The 26,273-nt window shown below is 40.1% G+C and overlaps 1 protein-coding gene across 2 annotated transcripts in view; it reads right to left on the bottom strand.

Annotated features, from left to right (window-relative positions):
* The window catches only part of APBA2 (amyloid beta precursor protein binding family A member 2), a 699,615-nt gene that overhangs the window by 583,133 nt on the left and 90,209 nt on the right, over window positions 1–26,273 (bottom strand). For both annotated transcript variants that reach the window (XM_073652927.1, XM_073652928.1), the window contains exon 2: window positions 26,046–26,139. The gene's annotated coding sequence lies outside the window, so the exon portion shown is untranslated. The remainder of the gene's footprint in view (window positions 1–26,045; window positions 26,140–26,273) is intronic.

Below are 26,273 nucleotides of genomic sequence, written 5' to 3'. Positions count from 1 at the left end.
TGCTCGCCGAACATCCCGAGTAGTGAGATGCTCGGGAGAGTACCGAGCAGTGTCGAGCATGCTCGCTCAACACTAATTTCCACCCTTCGCAAGCATTGAATATTTTGTACCTAAATTAAGATTTTTATGTCTTAGCCAGAATATCTCTGTTTTCATATAAATAACTATAGAAGATATACTGGCATGTGTTCTGGTTTGTTTTGTTGAGTCTGAAATTTTGGCTTTCAGAGAAAGCCTATCCTTAGCACATATCGAGTGTTCACTACAATTAAAGGGATCTTGAATGAATTGTATTGGAAAGGTGGAAGTGACCCCCTATCTGCATGGCTCTTGCACAGCATTTGTGGTATGTCCACCCTAGTATCAAACTACTTTAAAGGAAAACATAAAATCACTTTAGACACTCTACTGCAGTCTTTCCCAAAAAAAAAGCTTAAAAAAATATTTAGATTTAAGAGTCCTCAGTGGTTGATACCTTTTAATGGCTAACTGAAAAGATGGTAACAGATTGCAAGCTTTCGAGGATACTCAGGCCTCTTCATCAGGCATAGTATAACCCAATATCTGAAGAGTCACATATTTATACACATTAGGACACAGAAATAATGCAATAGATGAGACAGGTAACGTTAAGCAGTGCAATTACTGTGGGAGAAAGATAAACAGTTCTGGCTGTAAATATTGGATTGGTTCATAGATAAGGACTGTTATGATGACCCCAAAGTTCTGAGGACCACATTTCTTAGTTGATGTAGAATGACATAAATCCATGTGACACATTCATTCCTGCTCTGAAGGTGTCAAAGGTCATCACCAGTTTATATTCCCAAACCTTTCTGTCCCTCTGAGATTTGAAGTTACGTTTTAATACCAATAATTTCAGATCTGTGACGTTGTGATCAGACAAACAAAAATGCTTGGCTACAGGTATATCTATTTTTTCTTCTTTTATTGTTTGGCGATGATGATTCATCATTGTCCTAAGTTTTTGCCCTGTCTCCCCTACATATAGACCACCTGATGGACATTTGGTGCATATAATTAAGTACACTACATTAGATGTGACACAGCTGAAAGTACCTGGGATCTTGTAGTCCTGATGTGAATTAGGGATCTTTATCTTGTCTGTGGTCATTATAACTCTCCTACATTACAAAACTAAACAAGAATGCCTCTAGTAGTCACCTACAACCCAAATCTGGAGGTGCTAAGGGGAGCTGCACGGAAACTACAACCCTTACTACAAAAAGATGCCCGATTACAATCCATATTTCCAGACCCCCCACTTCTGTGTTTCAGGCAACCCCCAAATTTAAAAAGAATTATTGTCAGAAGCTCCTTGACATCTTCACCACCTACAGGTACCTTTCCCTGCAAGCAGAAAAAATGTAAAACCTGTCCATTTATAATGACCACAGACAAAATAAAGATCCCCAATTAATATCAGTACTACAAGATCCCAGGTACTTTCAGCTGCATCACATCTAATGTAGTGTACTTAATTATATGCACCAAATATCCATCAGGTAGTCTATATGTAGGGGAGACAGGGCAAAAACTTAGGACAAGGATGAATCATCATTGCCACAAAATAAAAGAAAAAATAGATCTACCTGTGGCCAAGCATTCTTGTTTACCTGATCACAACATCATAGACATGAAAGTATTGGTATTAAAACATAACTTCAAATCTCAGAGAGACAGAAAGGTTTGGGAATATAAACTCATGATGATCTTTGACACCTTCAGAGCAGGAATGAATGTGTCGCATGGATTTATGTCATTCTACATCAACTAAGGAATGTGCTCCTCAGAACTTTGGGGTCATCACACAGTCCTTATCTATGTACCAATCCAATATTTACAGCCAGAACTGTTTATCTTTCTCCCACAGTAATTGCTCTGTTTAACGTTACCTGTCTCATCTATTGCATTATTTCCGTGTCCTAATGTGTATAAATATGTGACTTCAGATATTGAGTTATACTATGCCTGATGAAGAGGCCTGAATAGTCTCGAAAGCTTGAAATCTGTTACCATCTTTTCAGTTAGCCATTAAAAGGTATCAACCACTGAGGACTCTCAAATCTAAATATTTTTCTATCTACTGGCTAACACGGTACAAATATATATATATATTCCATTCCATATATCTCTCCAGATGTTGGAAACCATTGCGCACTAAAGGCACCCACAACGGCACACCATCATTGAACATTGGCCTTAGGGTCAAACCATATAACTTACAGATAACACTAGGAAAACATATTACTTGGTCATATCTTTGGTATATACTTTCCCTTTTAATATACAGTAGCCATACAGCAGCCTTAACATCACCCAGCAATTCCTGAAGTGACTCGGGCCAGAAAATAAAATAGAGGAGGACCTATATTCTAAGTAATATATTTTTTTAAAAATTCAGACTGTGTAAATATGATACAAATATGGATGGCCACCTATGCCACAAGTGATACTGGTAAAGGCTAGCAATGCGACCATGATTCAAACCAGATGACGAGCGGCTCCTGAGGCAGAGGTTTATTAGTTACATTGTCAAGTGCATACACACTAATACACAAAGAAACTCCCTAAAACAGTTTTTATTGGAACTATACCTAGGGAATGATACAATAAACAGATTGGGCTGTGGAGAGTTTCAGTTCTTTGTCATTGGCTTCCAAGCAGCATTGGTAAAATACATGTTCCAGAATCACGATGCCATGTACAGGCATTGAGTAGAGCAGACAGTTCTATTATCAATATATTAACTTGATACATTTGTATACTAGTCTTGGGGTATGGAGGGATAATAACTCTTACACGTAAGAGCATTTTCTACAGCAGTCCTACCTTTGGAACTCATATCTATCTTCAGAATAGGAGTCCCCAAAATCCTGTCCTACCTTGTGAAGCGACAGGCACATCTATGCTGTGAATGTTTAGAGTGGGGGGGCTTTCATATCTCCGTGGCTTTCTCAATTCGCTTTTATAGAAGTTACAAAAACAGTGTTACAATAATGCTTGCGGATGCCATGTACATGCACACGATAACCTTGTTCACTCTCTGTCCAAATACAATGCCTTTCCAGCTAGTAGGGGTGATCTATGCGAGTCCCTGTTCTGGTCCCTGTTCTGGTGGTCAATGTGAGTCTCAGAGTTGGAGTCTGTACATTTGCCATAAATGTCCAAGATGGGAATACCCCGTTAAGGACCAAAAATACCCTCAGCATACAATGTCTTTCCTACAGAGAGGCATATGCAAAAATGGGCACAAAAACATCAAAACCTGAGCAATGCTGGTGATCCAGGAAATGACACAAAATGCTTGTAATGTTTGGTGTAGTGACATAACAACTTTGACATAACATCTTGCTGCAGCATTTTTGGACAATAAAAATACAAAAAAAAAAACACAAAAACTCCAAAAAGCTGAGAGTTAAATCAGCTTACAAGTATGTGCACATTGACTCTTTTTGTGGAGTTTTTGGACTAGAAACTGAATGGAAACTCTCAAAATCTCAAAACCGCTCAAAAACTTGGAGTTTCCATTCAGTTTCTGTCTAAAGACTCATCAAAAAGACTTGTGTTGTCATACCCTAACAGTGCTATACATCCTTTAAGGGTGAGGCATCAGTGACATAATTGTAACAGTGTTTTTCTAAGGTTTTTCAGAATATTACATAAAAATAGCAAAAAAAATACCCAATATGCATCCTTTACCCCCTACATTACATGTAGTGGCAGCATATACCAGACAATGGTAGCTCACACGGCATAGTGCTCCGCCACATAGAGCCAATACAATCCTCCTGAGCAACAGGGAACTGAAAATCAGTTCTCTGGGGGGAAAAGAAGTAAAAGACAGTGACTAAATTGACTAATTCAACACGCAAAATCCCATAATAAGAGAATGAAACGTTAAAAGAGTTCTTATTCTAGACAATTCACGTATTGTAGATATGCACGATGGATCCCAGTGGTACCAGCACTAAGTGATATTCAAATTCACTGTCTGCCGCTCACAATAGACGCTATTGATACATTGAAACATGGCATCTTTATAAAAGAAGACAATGAAAATTGTAAGCATGACAAAACCGCTTACAAACCCGAAACCTTCCATTTAGGCCTTTTGGGATTATCAATGAGCAGTAGAATTGAAATGCAACTGATATGTGCATTGACATTTCAGGATCACACTTGCTCTTCCAGGCTAGCTAAAAATCTCCTTAGAACTTTTTAATAAAAATGTAAGTAACACCAAAATTCCTTTTCTTTAAGGAGTTTTCCCATGAACAAAGTTAATTTTAATCAACATTTTAATTAATAGATCTTGGAATAGAAATAAGTTCCACACTTGGATGTGTTTTAAAAAAATTGTTCCTGTGCTGAGATAATCTTATAAATGTGCCCCTGCTGTGTACTGTGTAATGTCTGACCATACAGGTCTGATCATACCATAGCTCCTGGGCAGGAGATAAAAGAAAAAGAGCATACAGACAAAACTTTGTTTGTGGGAAAACCCCCTTTAAGGAAGTTAACAAAAGTCTAAAGTTAAAGGGAATGTATCACCTATTTTTTTTGCTAATTGAAACCAGATACTGATACATATTTTTCTTTTATTTTAATGATTGTTGATTTTTTTTATTCTATTTTATATACACAATTATGAGGGTAGCCATCTTGCCTTAACTTCTGTTAGGAGTAATGATATGCTGTACAACATCCACATGGAAGGAAGCTATAAACTGGAGATGCTGATTGATTTATATAGGAGAGTTTTCTAGGCATGCTCTGTGACCTGTGCAGAGGTCACTGTGCAAGGAGACAGAGGAGATGAGCAGGGACCATTATTTATACTGAATTGTGTGACCCTGTGTTTTATATACTATATGAGATATATGATGATAATGAGTTGCCTACGAAAAAGTGATTGCTACAGAAAAGGTACTGCCATGCATTCAGAAATATAATTGAAAGGAATCTGTTGGCAGGTTTTTGCTATGTAATCTGAGGTCAGCATGAGGTAGGGGTTAACCCCTTTACCCTCGAGGGTGGTTTGCACGTTAATGACCAGGCCAATTTTTACAATTCTGACCACTGTCACTTTATGAGGTAATTACTCTGGAACGCTTCAACGGATCCCCCTGATTCTGAGATTGTTTTTTCGTGACATATTGTACTTCATGATAGTGGTAAAATTTCTTCGATATCATTTGCGTTTATTTGTGAAAAAAATGGAAATTTGGCAAAAATTTTGAAAATTTTGCAATTTTCAAAATTTGAATTTTTATGCCCTTAAATCAGAGAGATATGTCACACAAAATACTTATAAATAACATTTCCCACATGTTTACTTTACATCAGCACAATTTTGGAAACAAAATTTTTTTTTATTAGAGAGCTATAAGGGTTAAAAGTTGACCAGCGATTTCTCATTTTTCCAACAAAATTTACAAAACCATTTTTTTAGGGACCACATCACATTTGAAGTCACTTTGAGGGGCCTTTATGACAGAAAATACCCAAAAGTGACACCATTCTAAAAACTGCACCCCTCAAGGTGCCCAAAACCACATTCAAGAACTTTATTAACCCTTCAGGTGCTTCACAGGAATGTTTGGAATGTGGAACAAAAAAATGAATATTTAACTTTTTTCACAAAAATGTTACTTTAGACCCAATTTTTTTTTATTTTCGCAGGGGTAACAAGAAAAAATTGACCCCAAAATTTGTTGGGCAATTTCCCCTGGGCATGAATATACCCTATATGTGGGGAAAAAACACTGTTTGGGCGCACGGCAGGGCTCGGAAGGGAAGGAGCGCCATTTGACTTTTTGATTGTAAAATTTGCTTGAATAATTAGCGGACGCCATGTTGCGTTTGGAGAGCCCCTGATGTGCCTAAACAGTGGAAACCCCCCACAAGTGACCCCATTTTGGAAACTAGACCCCCAAGGGACCTATCTAGATGCATAGTGAGAACTTGGAACCCCTAGCTGCTTCACAAATTGATTCGTAAAAATGAAAAAGTGGTAAAAAAAACACTTTCATTTTTATAAATCAATTTGTGAAGCACTTGGGGGTTCCAAGTGCTCACTATGCATCTAGATAGGTGCCTTGGGTGGTCTAGTTTCCAAAATGGGGTCACTTGTGGCGGAGCTCCAATGTTTAGGCACACAGGGGCTCTCCAAACGCAACATGGTGTCCGCTAACAATTTGAGACGATTTTCCATTCAATTTGTTAGCGGACACCATGTCGCGTTTGGAGAGCCCCTGATGTGCCTAAACAGTGGAGCTCCCGCACAAGTGACCCCATTTTGGAAACTATACCCCTCAAGGATTTTATTAAGGGGTATAGTGAACATTTTGAACCCAGAGGTACGACACAGAATTTGATAACATTAGGTCATCATATTGAATAAGTTGTCATTACTCTTGAGCGCAAGTACTCGCTACTTGAGTTTGCATCTGGTACTCAGGTATGCACCATGTATCACGGCTGCTCAAGTGAAATGGTCGAGTCCCCGCCCGCATGTTTCACGGTTATTAGACACCCCCAAAAAAACATGCGGGGATCGCTCGTGCATGGCAGGCAATCCCCGCGAGGTTTTTTTCGTAGCGAAGCATATGGGGCGGAGACTCGAGCACCCGCGATACTCAGTGCATACCCGAGCACCCGATGCACCCGATGCAAACTCAAGTAGCGAGCACTTGCGTTCAACACTAGTTGCCATATCGTCATCTTTTTTTTTTTTTTTTTTTTTACTTTTGAAAAAAAAAACAACCCCAACCCTAACATTAGCACAACCCCAGCCCTAGCGTTTATTTTTTACGTTGTTCCTGGTGCGGTATAAGTGATTAGACGACTTTATACTTTGGGTCGGTGCGATTACAGCGATACCAGAATCATATCGAGTTTTTATGATTGACAGCTGTCACACACTAAAAGACACATATTTTGTAAAATCTAGTTTTTGCATCGCCATATTTTGAGAGCTATAATTTTTCCATATTTTGGCCGACAGAGTCATGTGATGGCTTGTTTTTTGCGGGATGAGTTGACGTTTTTATTGGTGCCATTTTCAGGCATTTGACATTTTTTGATCGCTTTCTATTCAGCTTTTGGGAGGCAGAATACACAAAAACCAACAATTCAGGAATTGTGTTTTTTTACTCTACTCCACGTGTGGTAAAATTGATAAGGTAGCTTTATTCTTTGGGTCAGTACGTTTACAGCGGTACCACATTTATATAGTTTTTCTATGTTTTGGCGCTTTTACACAATAAAAGCTATTTTATAGAAAAAATTATTTTTTTGCATCGCTTTATTCTTAGACCAATAACTTTTTGATTTTTCGGATGATGGAGGTGTATGGCGGCTTGTTTTTTGCGGGACAAGATGATGTTTTCAGCGGTACCATTTTTATTTATATTCGTCTTTTTGATCACGTGTTATTCCATTTTTTGTTTGGCGGTATGATAAAGCATTGTTTTTTGCTTCATTTATTTACCGTGTTGAAGGGGTTAACTAGTGGAACAGTTTTATAGGTCAGGTCGTTACGGACGCGGCGATACCAAATATGTGTACTTTTATTGTTTGTTTGTTTTTTTTCATAATAATATTTATTGATGGGTACATTATATTTTTATTTTTTGTGGATTATTTTTATTTATTTTTTTTTTATATTTTTACAATTTTTTTTTTATTTTTTTTTTCACTTTCTGGGAGTTTTTTTACTATTTTACTTTGTCCCACTGTGGGACTTTCACTTTTTTCATTCTGATCGCCTGAACAGCATAGGGATGGAGCACCATCCCTGTGCTATGCAGGCAGTCAGCGCTGCACAGTGATAAGATTGTTTGGTCGTGCACTGCGCATGACCAAACCATCTTCCTGCTGTCTGGTGACCCGGATGTTGTCATGACGACATCGGGTCGTCATGGCAACACCCGGGAAGCGCGGGAGACAGCGCAGGAGGCCGGAAGAGGAGGTGAGCATACCGATCACTTCCCCTTAGCCACCGCAATGCTGCGATCGACTTCGATCGCAGCATTGCGGGAGTTAATGTGCCGGGAGCGGTGCGGGACTGCTCCCTGCACATAGTACCGGGTGTCAGCTGTGACAATCAGCTGACACCCGGCGGCGATCGCGCCCGCACAGCCTGACGTACTAATACGGGTCAGGCTCTTAAAGCCCAGGGCACAGACGCGTATTAGTACGTCATGGGCTTTAAAGGGGTTAATATACTGAATTCAACCATGTGTCACTTATCAAGCTGTGTGCTGTTTTTTACTTACAATGAAGGTTTTATAACTAGGGTATTATCATTGCCAGGTCTGATGTGCACGCAACTGCTAGTCGGACCACGTCCTCTCCTCTGATAAGCAGCACACTCTCTACAGCTATGTACACAGACAGCCTGGTGTGGGCGGGGTTAGCTTTCTCAGCTCTGCTGCATTCTACATATAAAAACTCTGATTGTGTCACAAGTGCTGCACCCAGTAATCTAAGTGATATATCGTTAGATTCAGGGTCTCTTTGCCTACATTAGGCAGCTCTAAGATGAGGTATCAAAAACTTGCTGACAGATTCCCTTTAATATAAAAACATGTTTTAAACATTAGGACATTTTCTGATGGCAGATTCCCTTTGCAGGAATTTCTCATAGCTAAAATAGGTTTGTTTGACACCGATAAAACTTAAAAGTAATCTATCATCAAGACTATCTACTTATTAGGCAAATGTGAAAATGTGGACGCCACATATAAACAGGCCCAAAAATCTGAGCTGATAAATTTCATAATGCCTATAATGAGGTGTATAATGCCTATAATGATAGCCAGATTCTGCTTCACTTTTCACAGTCATAGAACTAAATTACACAATTCTGACTACCTCTATGCATCACTAGGGGGAGCCATTGAGCTTAATGAAGACTGTTTCATTTTTTAAGTCTATTTGAACTGAATACCTTTTAATATTTGTAGGTCTGTATCAGATAAATCTAATAAAGGTGAAATCATGCAACACAAAATTTTAGACCTATAAAGAGTAAAAAAAAAAACATAAAAAAGCGACACTCACCCATACAAGTATCTGTCAAATATTTGGCTTTGTTTTTGCCATTAAAAGAAGCAAACCCTTTTAGTCAGTTATTTAGAGTTACAATTACTTTCCGGATCACACAGCGCAGAACAATGGAGAAGCAGCTTTAATAGCTTCTCTGCACCGCTCTTATCAGAACCTCCACTCGCCAGATACCGTACTGTAAAGATTGATTAGTCAATTAAAATATTAAATAATGCAAAGCCGGAAAAGGTCCAGAAATTAATTTAAAAACGTGAACGGGCAGACTCCTATTAACTTATTTAGTTCCACCACTGGAAGAACAATTAGAAGCTACATACAGGTTGACAAGCTGTACAATGCTTAATGTGTTCTCATTAATTCAGTATTTCCTCAGCTGGCCTTACCGAAATCAGGAATATAGAAACACTTCACTATGCATTAGGAATAATTTTCAATAATTGTGCTCAGTAGAGCACCAAACTGTAATAAAGGAGTAAAGGGAATTTTAATTCGCTGCATCCATTGTGACTCAATGTGAAAATGGGGTCATACAATGGGCGGTGGGAGGGTTACTGCATGGCACTACATAGACTTTATGAATAGTGGAAATGATCAACAAATTTGCCATGGATAGAAATACCTAGATATGAATTTTGGAAAGCAATTTACAAAAGGATTTACAAAAAAAGATGAAATCTTACAATTTCTCATCCCTTTAAAGAAGCACTCTCATCAAAGTTTTTATCCTCTTAATAAATTGTAATCATATTACATAGCACTGTGCACTTACAATTGCTAATTTTGCCTTTATAATCAATTCTTCTCTTTTCTCTGCTCTATATAGAAACAGGACATTTCTTATCCCTGCATGACACATTCTCTTCTTCACCTCCTGACCCAGCTGCTCCCTCCTCCCTCCTCCTGCCAGGGACTTTTGCAGTGACTCATGACTTGTACAGAGAAAATTGACCTCCTGTTTCTACATAGAGGTTAGAAAGGCTCAGCTAGTCAGTTTTTAATCACATGATGTCATAGACCTAATAAAAATCTGAAGAATTAACAAATTCAAGGAAAAATGAGCAATTATAAGTACACAGTGCTATATAATATGATGATTGCAAAATGTTAAGAAGATAAAAAAGCATTCCTCCCAAAGTTTTTAACTCCTTCACCCCCGGGCCATATTCCATTTTTGCGCATTTGTTTTTTGCTCCCCTTATTCCCAGAGCCATAATTTTTTCATTTTTCAGTCAACATGGCCATATGAGGACTTATTTTTTGCAGGACAAGTTGTATTTTTGAACGACACCATTGGTTTTACCGTATCCTGTACTGGAAAACAGGAAAAAAATTCCAAGTGCGGTGAAATTGCAAAAAAAGTGCAATTCCACAATTGTTTTTGGGTTTTTCTTTTATCATGTTCACTAAATGCTAAAAGTGACCTGCTTTTATGATTCTCTAGGTCATGTTCTTATTGATACCATTTTGGGGTAGATAAAATGTTTTGATCGCCCGTTATTGCATTTTGTTGCAATGTTCAGTGACCAAAAAAACATAATTCTTGCTTTTTAATTCTTTTCATATATTGATAGATCAGGCAATTCTGAACGTGGCGATACCAAATATGTGTTAATTTGATTTTTTTTATTGTTTTATTTTGAATGGGGTGAAAGGGGGGTGATTTAAACTTTTATATATTTTTTTTTTTTATATTTTTAAAAACATTTTTTTTTTACTTTTTTATTTTTACTTTTTACATTCTTCAATAGTCTCCATGGTAGACTAGAAGCTGTGATCATCTAATCGCCACGTACGGCACATGTCGTTAAGGAGTTAAATTGCAGGTGGTGTGATCTTTTTTAAACCATGTGTTAATAATGATGACTTGTACTATGCGTTTATACATGTATTTTCTTTGTGTCGTATTTGTATGTTTTACTGTGCATTTATAATAACACGTGAACAGTTTGATCTGAAATACTTAATTCTTTGCCTTTGGTTTACAGCTTGTGTCCTAGCACAGAGGTCCCCAACCGCCGGTCCGCGGACCAGGACCGGGCCGTTGGGGTTTTTCAGCCTGTCCGCGGCACCGCCACAGACAATCACTAAACATTGACAGTGTGCTCTGGTCTGCGGTGGCTCAGAGCACACTGTGTGGGGTGGATGCTGCCCGCTGTTCTAGACTCCTGCAGGGTAGACCTGTAGAGGACCTGTGATGACATCAAGGTACATAACTGTGATGTCACCACAGGTCCTGAAGCAGGATGAAGCAGGGGCGGAACTACCGCCCGTGCAGCCGGTTCATTGAATGGGGGCCCCGAGGGAGAGGGGGCCCCTCCAGCCTCCAGCAGGGCCGCCATCAGGGCATGACTGCCCTGACTCCAGTATGGGGCCCGGCCGGTAGGAGCCCCCTCGGAGCCCCCCTCTTGTGCGTCTCTCTCCTCATGGGGCCCCCGGCCCCATGCAAAGCGCCGGGTCCAGGACATCTCATAATTCCTCTGACTTCCGGTCATGTGACGGCGCCGTCACATGACCGGAAGGCAGGAGAACCTGGTGTCAGCGATTTGGACGAGCGCCAGGATTTTGCAGGGATCGCATGGGGGTAAGTATAACAAGTTTTTTTTTTTTTTTTAAATACAATTAACTAGGAGTGGGGGGAATGAGAGATGCACATGGGGGGAGGGGAGAGATGAGAGATGCACATGGGGGAGGGGAGAGATGAGAGATGCACATGGGGGGGAGGGGAGAGATGAGAGATGCACATGGGGGGGAGGGGAGAGATGAGAGATGCACATGGGGGGGAGGGGAGAGATGAGCGATGCACATGGGGGGGAGGGGGGATGAGAGATGCACGGGGGGGATGAGAGATGCACGGGGGGGATGAGAGATGCACGGAGGGGGATGAGAGATGCACGGGGGGTGAGCTGCACATGGGGGGGTGAGAGATGCACATGGGGGGGTTATGTTTACATAACTTTGTTGCCTTATGAAGGGCGGGGGGGGGGCCCAAAAATTTCTTGCACAGGGGCCCACTACAGTCTGTGTCCGCCCCTGGGATGAAGTAAATGCAGTTGAACAGCAGCTGTCAGGACAGCTGCCCTGTCCTGCTGCAGGGCGTGATGGGGCCTCAGTGATGCGGCTCCTGGCACAGCACATTATGTGGGGCTCCTGGCATAGCTCCTGGCGGGGACCTGGTCTACACTATATGATAAGTATGCACTAAACTCCAAATCCCTCCATTACCCCGCCCCCATATGACCAAAGCCCCGCCCACCCCACCCCCTCCTTGCTGGGCCATGGAAAAATGATCTTGCTTCAAGCCGGTCCCTGGTGCAAAAAAGGTTGGGGACCACTGTCCTAGCAGACCGACCACCGCTGCTGTCTGGCTTGTAAGTTCTGCACTAAAACTGTTCATAATTAGGAGGTAACGGCGCTCAAACTTTCTTGGCCAGATTCAAAGCAGTGTTTACATGCTCAATAGAACAGAATTTGTAAGCGCTGTACATGTTCTGCTGTCTAGCAGCAGTAGTCAGTTTCCAAGATAATGAGCTATAGGCAAAAGAAAAGTATTAATAAAACAAGAACGGCTGAAATTTTTAATAAGCAATACATAGAAAAATTGCCTGTATATACAAGTGCCAGGTGACTACCCATTTATAAAGATGGGAATAACTCTTTCAATGTTTGCTAGCATCTCTTGAAATAAAGTATAAAGATTATATAAGTTGTCAAATAAAAGCAAGTAAAATATAACAGTAGCAACATCTAAATTTAATATATATCCTCTTAGGATCCAACTTTGTCTAAAACACAATATTAAAGTTACTACCATAGTCAATATCATAAACATAATATGTAGTGTTGAGCCACCCCCGTAGTGTTCGGGTTCGGTTCGGTTCGTTGAACACCGGGATGTTCGAGAAACTGTTCGTCGAACACCTTAGAACACAGTCGAACACCGTTAAAACCAATGGCAGGAAAACAAAAACACATAGAAACACATAGAAAACACCTTCAAAGGTGTCCAAAAGCTGACAAACTGCTCAGAAGACACTCTTTAAAAAAGCCGGCCGGCAAATTCAGCAGCGGCATACACCGGTACCCGACAATTTAGACAAGAAGGAATAGAGCCTCACACAGATTAGATAGAATGTCTGAATTAAGAGCACAAAGAACAGAGAACACACCACACTAAGCTGAAAGCTGTGATAGCTACAGCTATTAGGTACTGACAGTTAAGTAGCTGGGTAATCACTTGGAACACGGAACACCTGAAGGAAGCTCGGCACCTCCCTTCAAGTCTCGGATTGGACAGCTGAGCTGTCAATCAAAATACCGATAGCTCAGCACGCCCCTGCAATAGATTGGATGACTGTCAAGACACACTGAGAGGTGGAATCATGACAAAAATTCATGGAAACTTACAAAAATAACTGTATGTTCACTGAGACATTTTGTTTGAGTATCCCATCATCCCCTGGGGATTCTCAAACAAGTCATCAGGGGGCTGGCGCTGCAGTCACAGCCCGTGCTTCTGTCACCACCATACAATAGGACATCATCAGTGACATCCGATTCAGGGGCTGGTCTAGTCCCTTCTCTACTGAGCATGTGCTGGTTGTTAATTCGGTCACATGCTCAGTATGCGCTAACTGCTATATTCCTTCCAATGTGCACTGACATTGCACTCCCTCGCTGGGTCTAAAGAGAAGTGACGAGCCGCCAAGAGAGCACACAAAACAAGCTCATAATAAGAAAAATATAAAGATATAGAAATTAAAGCTGGTGCAGCTCGCAAACTATTTCCTAAACAGTATTACTGTTGCAATGAACATAAATTATTTTCCTTTTTATTCTGTCAGATGTATGACACCATATTATACTAAGGAACAATGTTCGTCACACAAACTCAAATGGGACCTTTATTGAGCCCAAAACAGAAAAAATAAAGAAGGCGGATTGATGATTCAGCTATTTAGTACTCATGGAAATGGCTACTTATAATCGCTCTCATTGTATTGCTGTGATAAACTCAAGTCTTTTTATACAATACATTTAAGTATAGTAAACATGTATCAAAAGGAATTACAGCAAAATAACATTTTGAAATGTAAATAATAATTGGGTTTTCTAACAAAAATTTTGAGGACGGCTGATGTTTAAACTTGGGGATATTACAAAAGCAATGTAAGGAAACTTCTCCAGTATGGGTGGGAAAGAGAGAACAAAAAACAGCAGAATATCAGTTTCATTTTACCTAATCTTATATTTTATACCCTGTACATATTAAGACAAGGCTTAAAGGGGTATTCCCATCTCCAAGATCCTATCCCAATATGTAATAGGTGTAATAATAATAATATTAGCAAACAACTCCCATTAGAAATGTAGTATAGTTCTTCTGATTCACTATGTTGCTTACCCCATGTGCAGGGCATTGCAGTAGCCTAGTTATCTATGGTTATGACCACTCATATAGTGGCAATTAGTTAGCTCGTTAGCTGTTAGTGGTTGCAAGCATGGATGCCTAAGCTACTGCAATGCCTTACACATGGGACATAGCGAATCAGAAGAACTATACTACATTTCTAATGGGAGGTATTTGCGAATATTAGAATTAGTACACCACTAAATATTAGGATAGGATCTTGGAGATGGGAATACCCCTTTAAAGAGGTTATACAAACCACTTTAGAAATCAGAAATGTTAGCAATCAGCGACCGCTATGATGTCCATATGCCAAGGTGGGCTCCAACAAGTCACTCTGTCTTTGTCAAGAAATTTAGATATAGGACTTGGATAGCACACAAAATGCTTATTCCACGTGAAGGGAAGCCTAGCCATATTGTTTGACACCCTAAGGGTAGGTTCACAGTCTGTCTTTTTTTCTGGCAGTCAAAAACATCTGTTTTTCAAGCAAAAGACACTTCTATAATTGTTCCTTTCCTCTGCAGTTATGTACACCTAAAGAGCCTTTTTTATGCATTTTTGGATGGATCATTTCTTGACTGCCTTTTCAACATATTTTTCCACCAGCTATTTTTGGGAGTCTTTATTGGCGTTTTTCCAGAGGTGTTTTTGAAATCCATAAATCAATGAATAAAATGCTAGAATTTTTTTTGCAGCCAAAAACAGCTATAAAATGCTAAAAAAAATGGAAAGGCAAATCATTTTCCCATATAAATTGCATATTGTGAACACTTTTTCCAGCATTTTTATTAGACGATCTGCTCAAAAAACGGTAGACAATGCAGAATGAATATATCCTATAGGTATTTCCATATTTAATAGTTTTACTCCAAAAGTTTACGTGAACTGAAATGCTGCTGGATGAAATAGATAACCAATATTTTAGGTTCTCCTGCCTATGACATATGTGATGCGGGTGGATTTTTATGTTGCATTAGCAAAAAAAAGGTATTTATTGATATGTGGATCTGCTGGTTAATGGTGAAGGGACTAATGTCACTGAATATGGATGCTATAAGAATAGATTAGTGTTATGAATAACTGATTCAGGATTGAAACAAAGTATCGGAAATAACTTTCATACACAAAACAAGAAAACGTTGATCCAGGGAACTAGTCTGATTTCCGTACGTTGAGGGATGGAATTTTTCCACTAATGTGGAGCTATTAATGTCTACCCCATGGGGTTTTTCCCTTCCTTTGCATCAACATGTTAGGTTATAGGTTGAACTTGGAGGACTTCTGTCTACCTTCAAGCTTAAAACCAAAGGAACTATAAGAAAACACATTACTCGTAGAAATATCTAAAGGCATTTAACACATTTTATGCAGTGCACTCATCATGTACATGAAGCAGATGGATTTGTTCTTCTCACAATAGACATTAATGAAGGATTTCAGTCCTATTCACTGTAGGAATTGAATAGATCATCATCAGCTACCATACAGCTCAGAGGTGAAGAGCGAAGATATATAAATATCCATATTAGAATGTAGAAAATATGAAGTAACAGTGAATGTCACTGAATACAAATGTTATGTCATTTTAATTTGGATATATTTTCCTTTAAATCAGAATGCTGCTGGATTTGAATGGCTTTCGTTTGCGGTGGAAATAACAATTACCCATTAGGAATTAGGCATGGACTATACGTGGCAGGGGGCAGGAGTCAGGGCACAGTACAATCCTGGGCTTCACACAAAAAGATGCCTTTTGTCCGTCCCAGCAGATTTCATGCTAAGCTAAAAGCTCTGAGAAGATTATTCTGCAAATGTCATTTTGAGCCACATTGTTTTTGGCAGTAATTGGACAACAACAATGCCAGGATAACTTGTGCCAAGGCTGTCGTACATGTATTGTAATCCAGACAATGTGTGAGTGATTTTCTTCAGAAATGGCGAGCTAGTCAATACAGTAGATATTATGTTTCCATTGTTGAAAAGTACTGAATCTAGCTTTATGGGTAGATCTCTGTTATCTGACACACGCTACTGTAGGGTAAGTATGTACAGTAATACTTGTCTCTAACTGAGTACGTGCCTTTGGTGAAGATTACCACTGATACTTATCATGAGTCATTGCAGTACATTTAGATACTCCCTTCTAAGGGTGCTTTCACATTGCGCTTAGGGACATGCTCGGTGGCCCTGTTATGGCTTACATTCAAACCCTCCGCAAAATGGGATTCGAACGTATGCACCAATGGGGCCATAGACTATACAGGTGCCAGCAAAGCGAACATGAGCTCTGATGTCCATCATTTTTGGGAGTGTACACCTCCTGGATGCGGACACCCAGACGTAGACTGAAAATGATGAACTCCTGAAAATGGTGCACGACAGAGCGCATGTTCGCTCTGCCGGCACCATTACAGTCTATGGCCCCGTCGGCGCATACGTCTGAATCACGTTAGGTAGGGAGTTCAAACGTATGCTCCGATGGGGCAACTAAGCGTATCCCTAAAAGCAAAGTCAAAGCACCCAAACCCTTGCACCTCTCCAATCTATCCTAAACTCTGCTGCCCGACTAATCCACCTGTCCCCTCACTATTCCTCGGCCTCTCCCCTCTGTCAATCCCTTCACTGGCTCCCCATTGCCCAAAGACTCCAGTTCAAAACCCTAACCTAGGCATACAAAGCCATCCACAACCTGTCTCCTCCATACATCTGTGGCCTAGTCTCCCGGTACATACATGCACGCAACCTGCAATCCTCACAAGATCTCCTTCTCTACTCCCCTCTTATCTCCTCTTCCCACAATCGCATACAAGATTTCTCCCGTGCATCCCCCTTACTCTGGAACTCTGTACCCCAACATATCAGACTTTCGCCTACCATGGAAACCTTCAAAAGGAACCTGAAGACCTACCTCTTCCGACAAGCCTTCCGACAAGCCTACAACCTGCAGTAACCACCGCTCCATCATACCGCTGCATGACCAGCCCTACCCCCACCTATTGTATCCTCACCCATCCATTGTAGACTGTGGCCCTCGCGGGCAGGGTCCTCTCTCCTCCTGGACCAGTCGCTGACTTCGCCGACTTGTATTGTTCAAGATTATTGTGCTTGTATTTACAATGTATGCACCTTCTCACATGTAAAGCGCCATGGAATAAATAGCGCTATAATAATAAATAAAAATAATACTTTAAAGAAGTATAATGCTGACTATATCCAAATTGAGGGCCAAACAGTAAAAAATAAAGGACCTGATTAATTAAGAATGGCATTGTATATTCCAGTCTTAAAGAGTAACTGTCGTTTTAATTTTTATTTCGTCAATCAATAGTACACATGAAAATAAGCAACTTTTGAAAAGTTGCAAAATGTTTGCGCAATGTGGAGGTGTGCAAACATTTTGCAACTTTTGCCTTTCTTATGCCTGTTTCAGCAGTAACGTCACTACGGTTACTACAGATTCAAATCTATGTAGATGGAAGGAGAGAGGAGCTAGAGGCAGCGCTCCTCCCTCACCCTCCTATCTACATAGAATCTCATCAGTAGCAGCTGCCATCTCCTATCTCCGTAATGGGAAATTCTGTCTTCACTGAATACAGATTTTACCTCAGGATTGATAATGACAGATCAATATGGACAGAGAAAGAAGCAGATCTCTCTGATGAGATATATTACAAAGTTTCTTATTTTCATGTATATCATTAATTTATGAAATAAAACTTATAACAACGTTTACGCTTTAACCCCTTTAAAGCCCATGATGTACTATTCCGTACCTGCGCCCTGAGCTTTAAGAGCCTGATACGCAATAGTACGTCATGGCGATCGCACCCGCACACAGGCTGTGCGGGCGCGATCGCAGCCAGGTGTCAGCTGATTGTCACAGCTGACACCCGGTACTATGTGCAGGGAGCGGTCCTGCACAACTCCCGGCACATTAACCCCCGCAATGCTGCGATCGAAGTCGATCGCAGCATTGCAGTGGCAAGGGGAGGTGATCGGGATACTCACCTCCTCTTCCGGCCTCCAGCGCTGTCAGCCGCAGCTTCCTGGATGTTGCCATGACGACCCGATGTCGTCATGACAACATCCGGGTCACCACACAGCAGTAAGATAGTTTGGTCATGCGCAGTGTATGACCAAACGATCTTCTCCCTGTGCTGTAAAAGTACACATATTTGGTATCGCCACGTCCGGAATGACCTGACCTATAAAATTGTCCCACTAGTTAGCCCCTTCAGTGAACACGGTAAAAAAATAAACAAAAAACAAAGCAAAAAACAATGCTTTATCACCGTACCGCCAAAAAAAAAATGGAATAACACGCGATCAAAAAGACGAATATAAATAAAAATGGTACCACTGAAAACATCATGTTGTCCCGCAAAAAACAAGCTGCCATACAGCTCCATCAGCCGAAAAATAAAAAAGTCATAGCTCTCAGAATAAAGCGATGCAAAAAAATATTTTTTCCTACAAAATAGCTTTTATTGTGTAAAAGCGGAAAAACATAGAAAAATTATATAAATGTGGTACCGCTGTAAACGTACTGACCCGAAGAATAAAGCTACCTTATCAATTTTACCACACGCGGAACAGCCTAAAACAATTAAAAAAAAAACAATTCCTGAATTGTTGTTTATTCTGCCTCCCAAAAAACGGAATAGAAAGCGATCAAAAAATGTCACGTGCCCGAAAATGGCATCAATAAAAAAGTCAACTCATCCCGCAAAAAACAAGCCATCACATAACTCTGTTGGCCAAAATAATGCGATGCAAAAAGTAGATTTTACAAAAAATGCGTCTTTTAGTGTCTGACAGCTGTCAGTCATAAAAACTCGATATGAATCTGGTATCGTTGTAATCGCACCGACCCGAAGAATAAAGTCGTCTAATCACTTACACCGCACGAGGAACGGCGTAAAAAATAAACTCTCGGGTTAGGGTTGTGCTAGGGCTAGGGTTAGGGTTGGGATTTTTTTCAAAAGTAAAAAAAAAAAATATGACGATATGGCAACTAGTGTTGGGCGCAAGTGCTCGCTACTTGAGTTTGCATCGGGTGCTCGGGTGACATGCTCGAGTCTCCGCCCCATATGCTTCGGGGCCAAAAAATCCTCGCAGGGATTGCCTGCCATGCACGAGCGATCCCCGCATGGTTTTTTTGGGTGTCTAATAACCATGAAACATGTGGGTGGGGACTCGAGCATGTCAATTCAAGCACCCGTGATACATGGTGCATACCCGAGTACCCGATGCAAACTCAAGTAGCGAGCACTTCCGCTCAAGACTAAAGACAACTTATTCAATATGATGACCTAATGTTATCAAATTCTGTGTCGTACCTCTGTATTCACTATATCACTTGATAAAATCCTTGAGGGGTGTAGTTTCCAAAATGGGGTCACTTGTGGGGGGTTTCCAATATTTAGGCACATCAGGGGCTCTCGAAACGCGACATGGCATCCGCTCTCGATTCCAGCCAATTTTGCGTTCAAAAAGTCACACAGTGCTCCTTCACTCCTGAACCCTGCCGTGCGCCCAAACACTGTATTTTCCCCACATATGGGGTATTAGCGCACTCAGGAGAGATTGCAGAAGAGTTTTTGGGGTCCATTTTCTCCTCTTACCCTTGTGAAAATAAAAAAATTGGGGCTAAAACATCATTTTTGTGGAAAAAATTTCATATTTTTATTTTCACGGCTCAATGTTATAAACTTCTGTAAAGGACTTGGGGGTTCAGGGTGCTCACCACACATCTAGATAAGTTCCCTGAGGGGTCTAGTTTCTAAAATGGTGTCACTTGTGGGGGGTTTTCACTTTTTAGGCACATCAGGGGCTTTCCAAACGCAACATGGTGTCTGCTAATTATTTAAGCAAATTTTACAATCAAAAAGTCAAATGGTTCTCCTTCACTTCCAAACCCTGCCGTGTGCCTAAACAGGGGTTTTTACCCACATATGGGGGTATCTGCATGCTCAGGGGAAATTGCACAACAAATTTTGGGGTCCATTTTTTCCTGTTACCCCTGCGAAAATAAAAAAAATTGGGTTTAAAATAACATTTTTGTGAAAAAAGTTAATTGTTAATTTTTTTCTTCCACATTCCAAAAATTCCTGTGAAGCACCTGAAGGGTTAATAAAGTTCTTGAATGTGGTTTTGAGCACCTTGAGGGGTGCACTTTTTAGAATGGTGTCACTTTTGGGTATTTTCTGTCATAAAGACCGCTGAAAGTCACTTCAAATGTGGTCCCTAAAAAAATGGTTTTATAAATTTTGTTGGAAAAATGAGAAATCGCTGGTCAACTTTTAACCCTTATAGCTCCCTAATAAAAAAAAAAAAATTGTTCCAAAATTGTGCTGATGTAAAGTAGACATGTGGGAAATGTTATTTATTAACTCTTTTGTGTGGCATATCTCTCTGATTTAAGGGCATAAAAATTCAAATTTTGAAAATTGCACACAATTTTCACAAATAAACGCAAGTGATATTGAAGAAATTTTACCACAATCATGAAGTACAATATGTCACGAAAAAACAGTCTCAGAATCAGGGGGATCCGTTGAAGCGTTCCAGAGTAATTACCTTATAAAGTGACAGTGGTCAGAATTGTAAAAATTGGCCTGGTCATTAACGTGCAAACCACCTTTAATGAAAGTGGTTTCATAGGCGGTTGTGCCAATTGCAATAAGAGGCGCCACTTACTGAATTGTAAGCATCTTATCTGTGGCATGTGCGTCGGGTTTGAAAAAACCCACCATAAAGATGAATTTCATGCCCATCCCAGTTTCCAGCTCGAATGGTAGAGCATATATCGGCAGACGAGGCGTGCAACAGTGCGTTTACTGAAATTTCCTTACGGTAGAGATTGGTATAAATCAAACCATCATCCTGTACCCTCAGCTTGATATCCAGGAAAGAGATCTCATAACGATGGACACATTGCTGCAATATGATTATTGTTATATTATTGTCTGTGGAGCGGTTTATTTCATATGTTTATTTTCACTAATCATTTATTTTTATGCTCATTTTTTGAGCCTTATATTTATTTATTAATACATTTTCTTGCACAATGCACTTTAGGTTCACATATACTATATGGATTTTCATAGACGTTTGTATTGTTTAACACATGGGCTCTATATCTCTCTCATGTACATAACATGTTTGCCAAACTCACATTTGGATTTCTTTATTTGTTTTTATTATAAATTGCATGTACCTAAGTTCAGCATACATCTGAACCTTGCCCTTATCGCTCTTCCCCAGTTAAGATGGTGTGCTGCGTGTGCACATGCGCCTGTCTATAAGCGTCGGGACGTTGCCGACAGCGCTCGATGATGACGCACGGGTCGTTGATGTCACGAGGATTTCCCCCTGACCCGCTCGGTCATTCTGAGCCCTGGAAGCAAAGTCATATCCGGCGCATAGTATGCCGCGGATGCCCCATTATATATGCGGAATTGCCGACAGCTGGATGGTTTCCTATATCATGCAGTGTCACAGCCTCCCAAGGAAGCCCACGCGAAACACGAGTTAGGGCAGCTGGTAGTGCGTGTCCACTTGGGTTCATGATAGGTAAGGTGGCCTCCTTTAATTGTGATTACTGTTTTCCTCACTGGATCATATAACAACATGATCTGTATGCTTTTACATGTGACCTTTGAGTGGGTTACATGGATTAGTTCCTAGATGGCTGATTGAGCTGTGACACTTGATAAAGGATCCCAGTTTATATGAACAGGCCCTTTAAGGGAATTGCAATTAGACTTATTATGGGAGACATGTCATAATCATGATATTGTTTCAGCTCACGCTATCAAATGGGGTTAGTGAGATATTTAGACACCAGCATTATCTTTATATATATTAAGAATGAACATCACGCTCGCCCGATATTATTAGTGGACGTTTAGCTACAAACACCTGTGTCCTTGCTACTGATGACTGTTTTTATACTATGTAGTTTATGTATTTTGCCTGGTCTATTCTATTTTGTTTAAATAAACTTTGATATTGAGTACATTTATGGACCATGATTCATGTCTCTTGTAGGAAGTAAAACAAAAAATAGGAATATTAGATGTCAGGAACATAAAAATCTACATTGAATACTGATACAAAATACTGACATATAAAAGTGGCTTTTATCAGATACTGCATGTGTTCCTATATAAAAATACTGGATTTTTATAGTAATACAATGAATGAAATTACTTTAGGCCGTGTGCCCACGATGCGTTTTTTAAGCGTTTCAGCAGCGGCAAAAACGCTTCAGAAACGCTTAAAAAACGCATGGTAGAAGGCCTGCTATGTTCCCCAATGATAATAAGCATGTCCTGTGCACATGCTGCGGAAATTTCCGCTGCAGATTATCATTGCTGAAAAAAAAGCAGCACTACCAATTATTTTGCGGAAGTGCTGCGTTTTCGCCGCCATTGACTTGCATTAGATCGCATGGATTACGCATCACTGTATATGTAGATGCGCATTCCATGCCTTTCAATGTGCGGATGGTACCCGGGTCTAGAGGAGAGGAGACTCTCCTCTGGACCCGAGTACCATAGAAACTGTAAAAAAAAAAGAATAAAATAAAAAATAAAGATTATATTTACCTTCTGGCGGCCCCCGGTCTCCTTGTCTGTGCTTGCCGGCAGTTCGCGATGGACTGAAGGACCTGCGCTGACGTCATAGTCATGTGAAGGGTCACGCGACGCTGACGTCGGCAGCTCCTTCAGTCTACCGCTGCCGGCAGCCGGGACGGAGGAAATCAAGACTGCGGGGGCCATCAGAAGGTAAGTATATAGCTATTTTTTATTTTTAACCATTCTTTAGGTCACACTATATAAATCCATGCCGGTTCCATGGATTTATATAGTGTGACCAAGTTGTCAAGCACTTTCCAAGTGATGCTAAAATCGCCTGGAAAGCGCTTGTCAACCCGTATGCGGAAATGCATGTGAAGAACGCTTCACATCCACATGTCCCTGGCAGGAAAAATGCATGTACAATCCGCATGTACAATCCGCATGTACAATCCGCATGTACAATCCGCATGCATTTTTTCTGCCAGGGAGATGCAGAAACGCTTAGGAAAAATCCTGAGCATTTCTGCATCGTGGGCACATAGCCTTACACTTGTTATTGAACTTGTCACTGGCAACTTTTGCTGTGTGCGAATACAGTGTGCAAAGAAACAATATTATGTCAAAACCACTGCAAGTGGTGATCTTTGGCTGCAAAGTCTGGCTACACTCATGGATCCCAGACTAAGTGCAGCAAATAACTAACTTGTGGTTAAAGTGTAACACAAAGTCAGTAGGAGCACATGCTATTTTATATCTTTTTGTCGTAGGGTCAATTGCATTACATAGTTACATAGGTGAAAAAAAGACTGGGGTCCATCAAGTTCTACCTTTCTCCACCAATTATACATTTTGTCATTAAATTATCTATAACCTACAATGTTGTGTACTGTAAATCACCACATCCACACTGCGTTTAAGTGCAGAAAAATCAAAGAGATCCATTAATATAAAAACAAGGTTTTATTTAGTCAATCAATTAAAATATCAAACCAGACTAAGTAATAAATACAACATATAGTTAAAATAGAGGAACAGAGTGCCCAGTATAAGGGGAAAAGCTCCTGCCCAGAATATAACAATAGTATCACATATAGTAGGCTCAGAAAATCAATAGAAATAGTTAATCGTAATGGTCATGAGATATCAATATGTGCTGCAATTACATCTGCAAACTGACATTTAGGACAACCTAGCTAAAAAGACCTGCATGGGGTGTAAAATTAATGAGGGGACGCAAACCCCTTCAGGAAATGAAATAAGCCCCAATACATGAAAACCAGCTTAGTTAATATGAAATCCGTATATGCAGTGAATATTTAGAGCAGCATGATTAGTTTAACCAATCATAATGAAATAAACATTTGGAATATATGAAGAGAATATCATGATTGATATAAGTAAAATCGTATACCTGATCCAGATTGAACAAAAAGATGAGCCATAAATTAGAATGTGCAGAGATCCGGGCAGGACGCTGTCCCCCTTCACCCCGACGCGCGTTTCGCCTGCTTGCTTCTTCCGGTGTAAGGAATAAACAAATTAAAGCTGCACTTCAGAGTGCAGCTTTGATTTGTTAGTTACATATAGAGTGGCTCTTTTAGCTTGCACCTCTTTACATTTGTCTTTCTGTTTGAAAGTGGCGGTCAGTCTTTTGATATTTGTTATACATGCCTTCTGACTGAGCATGTCATCCATCAGCCTATGGCGGTTTTAAATAGAGCTTGATCCTACCTGCCCATATAATAGTAGGCTTTTAGCCTAGGAGAGGTATCATGTAGGTTCAGGCTCCCAGCAGAGGGGTGTGGCTTGTCCCTGGCTGTAGGGCTTACATGAAATGGCCAATTTTTGCAATAAGTACATTCATATTTTACTTATTTTCTACAGCAGTAATGCAATTCCAATTTCATATATTTAATGTTTACATACTATAGCGTTCAGAGTGCAGCTTTAATTTGTTAGTTACATATAGAGTGGCTCTCTTAGCTTGGACCCGTTCACATTTGTCTTTCAGCTTGGATGTGACGGTCAGTCTTTTGATCTTTGGAAGGAATGTCACATACTAGTCCTTTGACCACACATATATTTATACATGTAAATGAGATCCCCTCTGAGACGTCTTTTTTCTAAGCTAAAGAAACCCAACTGTTTCAACCTCTCATCATATGAGAGGCCTTCCATATCTTGTAATAATCTAGTTGCCCACCTTTGAACTGATTGTAACTTCCAAATATCCTTTTTAAAATGTGGAGCCCAAAACTGGATCCAATATTCCAGATGTGGCCTCACCAGTGATTTACAAAAGGATAACTACATTGGGATCGTGGGATTTTATGTCTCTTTTTATAGATCCCAAAATCTTGCTTGCTTTTGCGGCTGCTGCTTGACATTGAGTACTGCTGCTCAGCTTACTTGTAACCAGAATACCCAAGTCCTTCTTATGTTCTGTAGTCCCGAGTAATACTGATATAGTTATTACTTTTAAATCAAATTGTGAGAGCCCACCTCTTACGACAAGACAATCTCACTTGGTCCTTACCTGTACCACAGTGGACCCACCTCTCTCTCAAGCCTAAGCTTATAAAACAAATTCAGTATAGGTAGGAAAAGCTGAAGGCTTCATTCACAATACAGTTTGTGATCAATATATATACATATCAGTATTTGCACGCCGGAAAAATACCAACAGATGGTATAATAGAAAAATTTGCACCTCATCTGTTTTTTTGAACAATATCCTTGTTTTGGCTTAAATATAATGATGATAAAATACTGACATCATAATACTGTGTGAATGAGACCTTATTTATATTCATTAGAACAGCGTTGGACAAGAGGCAGGGGGACGAGGGCACAACACAGACGTAAAACATAGGAACCAGAGTTTATGAAAGGTTGATTATTTCTTCTCATGCACTCATGATTGTGGAAAGCATTAAATTGAGGAAAAACTGTACCTGAGAAAAGGACCCAAAATATTCTCTTGGGCACTACAGTGATGTGATAAGCTGATTGCAGTACATTCTTCCACTGCCAGTAGGAATCTGATAACTGCAGAACAGAAAACATTTGTCAGGTTAAGTATGGCACATTATCTATTTATACAACCTGTAGTCAAAAAGTAATTATTGGCTTATTACAGTGGCTATCAGAATATATTGAAACACTTTGATTACAACCTATGT

The sequence above is a fragment of the Phyllobates terribilis genome, unplaced genomic scaffold (genome assembly GCF_046119375.1).
Source record: "Phyllobates terribilis strain yellow unplaced genomic scaffold, ASM4611937v1 Scaffold_11__3_contigs__length_659146591, whole genome shotgun sequence".
In the NCBI taxonomy this organism is placed as follows: Eukaryota; Metazoa; Chordata; class Amphibia; order Anura; family Dendrobatidae; genus Phyllobates; species Phyllobates terribilis.
Note: the sequence above shows the minus strand (reverse complement) of the source record. Positions and strands in the feature narration are given on the sequence as shown.